This window comes from Micropterus dolomieu, linkage group LG12 (assembly GCF_021292245.1).
Source record: "Micropterus dolomieu isolate WLL.071019.BEF.003 ecotype Adirondacks linkage group LG12, ASM2129224v1, whole genome shotgun sequence".
NCBI classification, from domain to species: domain Eukaryota; kingdom Metazoa; phylum Chordata; class Actinopteri; order Centrarchiformes; family Centrarchidae; genus Micropterus; species Micropterus dolomieu.
Genome location: NC_060161.1, coordinates 5,459,041 through 5,463,752, shown reverse-complemented (window position 1 = coordinate 5,463,752; position 4,712 = coordinate 5,459,041).

Sequence of the window (4,712 nt, the reverse complement as noted above, 5' to 3'; positions counted from 1 at the left end):
TGTTCCCTTGATGTTTTTAGTCCTTGTTTGTCATCTTGTTGTGTTCATCTGCCTGATTGCTCTCTCTCTCTGTGTTTTTGGATTTATATTTCTCACCTGCCTGGCTCCCTGGATTGTTGTTGTTGCTTTGGTCAGTGGACTTTGGGCGTTATGTTGCCCTTTTGGATTTACTGTGCTGCGTTGGATTTAATGGAAATTAACCGTTCTGGAGATGTGAAATAAAGATGGTCCTGAACACAGAGTTGTCTTTGTCATATTTATTCTGAGGCCTCAGAGGTACAAATCATTACATCAGTACAGAGCAGGAGAGTACAAAGAGGAGAAGAATGTGTGTTTTTATAGAGCTGTGGAGTGTACTATTTTGACATCTGTTGTTGTGCAGAGAGATGATTGTATGAATGACAGTTGCTAAAACCGTTAGTTTTTTAGCAAACAAGAACTTGTCTGACACCTTGCAAGTATAGAAAGGGCCCTAGGTCATGAGCGTATATGAAAATAGAGAAGTGAAAAAGTACCGTGGGTCCAGAAGCGGAAAACAACTGATCTCATGGTGACCCGCAGTGAAGTGAATAATGTTCTTGATACATGAATGACATCAAACAGTATAAGAAACATACAATAATGCAATAAGATATATAAATTGACAAAACACTCCCCCCCTTTTTGTTAATTCATTGACCAATAAAACATGATAGAAAAGACATTTACGATGGTGGGTGTGGGGTGTATCTGTAATCCTACCCATGGGTGTATTAGCTATAGAAACGGTTTTATAAGGAATGCAATAGAAAATATAAGGCAGAAACTTTCTATCAGTGACCAAGATAGTCCACATGTGGATGTGTAACACTCACATCTTTCACTTTGCTCCATGCAATCTGTGAGCTCTTGTCTTGGGGGCTCCATCTTCAACCACTTGCCAGGGGTCAGGCAACAGAGTTCAGGGGTTCCTTATTCAGATGCCTCTAACACCTGTGAGTTAGTCCACATACAGCATACACAATGGATGCCCCAAACACTGCAAACAATACAAATAATGCAATGGCAAGGAGTACAAGCAGGATCAATAATGTAAATGCCACCCAAACTGTTCTGTGGAGTTGATGTTCTCGTAACGTCTGTAGGAAGATCTCGTGACTAGTGAAAGCGTGGATGGGAGTGGAATTTATCTTGTGGATCTTGACTTGGCACGTCACATGGCCCCTAGGCGATGACTTGGACAGCCAGTCATGACTTTCTTACAGTGGCTGAAGTGGACCCACGTTCAGCAACCTTGACCGCTGTCTGGGTGGTGAGGAGCACCTGGTATGGACCCTGCCACTGTCTGGAATTCCAGGCCTTTCTCCTGAAGTCCTTTACCAGGACGTGGACACTGGGCTGGATGTTGTGGAGTTGTCCCGTTGCTGGGGCTGGAAGGGCTGCTGCAACTTGGCCTCTGATATCTTTTAGATGAGAAGACAGGTTAGCACAATATGCCAACATAGAGTCTTCGCAGAGAGTTGTGGAAGGGAGAGGTTTTCCTGGAGCTTCCAGGCCACTGTGTGGAGGAGCTGCAAAAAGGATTTCAAAAGGGCTTAGGTTAGATCGTGTTTCTGCATTCTTATGTACAAGCACAATGGGCAGAGCTTTTGTCCGGGGAAGCCCTATTTCAGCACAACATTTTGCTAACTTGTTTTTGACTGTGCCGACGGAGGTGCTTAGGCCCCAGAACAATAACTTCAGTTTTATCTGAGTTTAACATTAGAAAATTACAGGTCATCCAGATTTTAACATCTGGATGGGGAGTCCAGCTGCTTTGTGGGGTTTCTGCCTCCTGAAAAGACCGCTGACTTCCCTCTCTGTGATGGAGAGAGGAGGGGAGGGGGTGGAGCTGGCCAGCTCTGAGGAGGGAGGGGAAGAAGTGGTGGACTGAGGCTGAAGCTGAGCAGGGGAGTCACGGGGGATGCTGTATAGTTCTCAAAGCGGCAGTAGAACTGGTTCTGCTCATTTGCCAGGCGAGAATTCTTTATGGAGTGGAGGACTTTATGTTTATAGTTTGTGATCTGTCTGAACCCCCTCCAGACAGAAGTGGTGTCGTTTGCAGAGAGCTGGTTCTTTAGTCTCTCTGAGTACAGTCGTTTAGTTTCTCGCACCTCCTTGCTAAACCTGTACTTTAACGCCCTGCACCCGGCCCCGTCTCCACTCCTAAATGCCTCCTCCTTTTCCAACCTTAGCTGTCTGAGTTTAGCTGTGAACCAGGGTTTGTCATTGTTATAAGTCACCCTGGTCCGTGTTGGAATGCAGCTGTCCTCACAGAAGCTGATGTAGGACGTCACAGCCTCTGTAAACTCATCGAGATTGTTGGTAGCAGTCTTGGAAACGTCCCAGTCAGTGCAGTCCAAACATGCCTGGAGGTCCTCAACAGCTTCACTAGTCCACTTCTTTGATGTCCTCACTACAGGTTTACAGAGCTTTAGTTTTTGCCTGTAATCAGATGGACCATCACGTGATCAGAGTGACCCAGTGGAGCACGTGTGACGGCATGATAGGCACTGCTAACTGTGGTGTAGCAGTGATCCAAAGCGTTCCCCTCTCTGGTTGGACACTTTATAAACTGTCTGTATTTGGGGAGTTCTTGGCTGAGATTTCCCCTGTTAAAGTCACCGAGAACAATAACAAGGGAGTCCGGGTTTGTCTGCTCCACACACAGTATCCGGTCAGCCAGCACGCGCTGTGCATCCTGAATGTTGGCGTGCGACGAGATGTAAACACCGACCGGAGTGAATGAAGCGAACTCATTGGGGGAGCAACACGGTTTACAGTTAATGGTAAGAAATTCCAGATTAGGGGAACAGTGCTGCTGAATCACTGTCATGTCGCTACACCGGCCATTGCTAATATAAAAACAGACACCTCCACCTTTTGTTTTGCCGGAGAGTTCTGTGTCGCGGTCGCTCTGTGCAGATGGAAGCCAGCCAGCTGCAGCACGGAGTCCGATCAGCTCAGACAGCCAGGTCTCTGTGAAGCACAGAACAGAAGATGAATAAAAGTCTCTGTTTTTCCCCACCAGAAGCTGAAGTTCGTCCAGTTTGTTGCACAGTGAGCGCACGTTGGAGAGAAATATGGCCGGTAGCGGCGTGCGGAGTCCCCGCCGGCGAAGACTTCACTTATTATTTACTTAGTATTATTATTTATTCATTTATTTATACTATGGTCCCTGCTTAGTCCATGTATTGTGACCTGTGTATTCACTCCTTTGTTCTGGTGCCCAAAGGCAATATGATGTCATTGACATCGTCTGAATGCTTGATTGATTGTTGTCTTCTTTTATACGACTGGTAGGCTAATACGGAATTGCCCTACGGGGATAAATAAAGTTGTTTGCATTAGAATTTGAATTTGGTTAATGTGGCTCGGGAAAGAGAAGTTTGGGGTCCCCTGCTGGAGCTGCTACCCCCGTGACGCGACCCCGGATAATGGATGAAGATGGATGGATGGTGTTTATTTAAAACAGCATCTGATTCCATGCAGATCTTCAAATCCACTTGGACACATGCAATACCCCTTTTTCTTTGTACCCAGAACTTATAAAGAAGTTGGACGTAGATCATTTCAATATAAAGCGCCATGGGACAGGAATAATCTTCCTCTTTCCTTGAGATTCTGTTCGCTTTTTTTCAGATCATCCCTATTTCTATACCTTAAAACAACTTGTTTATGCTTTTAACTTTTAAGTTAACTCTCTGTTCATTTGTTTATCTGTTAACATTTCATACGTTCTCATTTATTTATGTATTTATTTATTATTGTTTTCTCTGTAATCTATTTAATTTAAATTGATACATTTACTGGTGATATTATTATTATTACGACTTGTATAACATTGAGTAAAAAACTTAGTGGGAGGGGTTGGTGTGAGTTGTTGAGCGAGTTTGTGTATGAATGAGTATTGTATGAGTATCTGTAATGTATGTTATGTCATGTTTTAGCTTATGATTTGTCTCGTCTTTATAGGACCCTCTTGAAAATGAGATGATGCATCTCAAGAGGCTATCCTTTAATAAAATTCAAATATTTAAATGCATATCTAAATCATTTCAGTGTCGCTTTACCGCACTGTTGTGACGAAAAGAGAGCTGAACCGTTAGGCAAAGCTCTCGATCTACCGGTCAGTTTTGGTTCCTACCCTCACCTATGGTCATGAAGTGCTGGGTCATGACCGAAACAATGAGATCGCGGGTACAAGCGGCTGAAAAGCCAGTTGAGGTGGTTTGGGCATCTGGTAAGGATGCCTCCTGGACACCTCCCTAGGGAGGTGTTCCAGGCAAGTCCAGCTGGGAGGAGGCCTCGGGCAAGACCAAGGACTAGGTGGAGAGATTACATGTGCACACTAGCCTGGGAACGCCTCGGGATACCCCAATCAGAGCTGGTTCTCTGACACGGAAGGGGGCGCTTCACAGTGTGCGACCCAGTAGTCTCCCAGGCGTTTTGTTGTTTTTTAACCGTGTTGTAAACTGTTTTTAACAGTGTTTCCTGTGAATGAAAGAAATAACTTGTCAGTGCTTCAATTATGCAGATTATGGGATTACTCGTGGAGCTTTTTGCACTTTTTTGCGTGTCAACGCTTCTTCTGGACTTTGCCCGTCAAGCCGTAGAAGGACATGGCATATACGGGAAAGGTAATAAGTACTTAGGAACCATGTTTGACAAAAACACTTTATATTACATTTAGC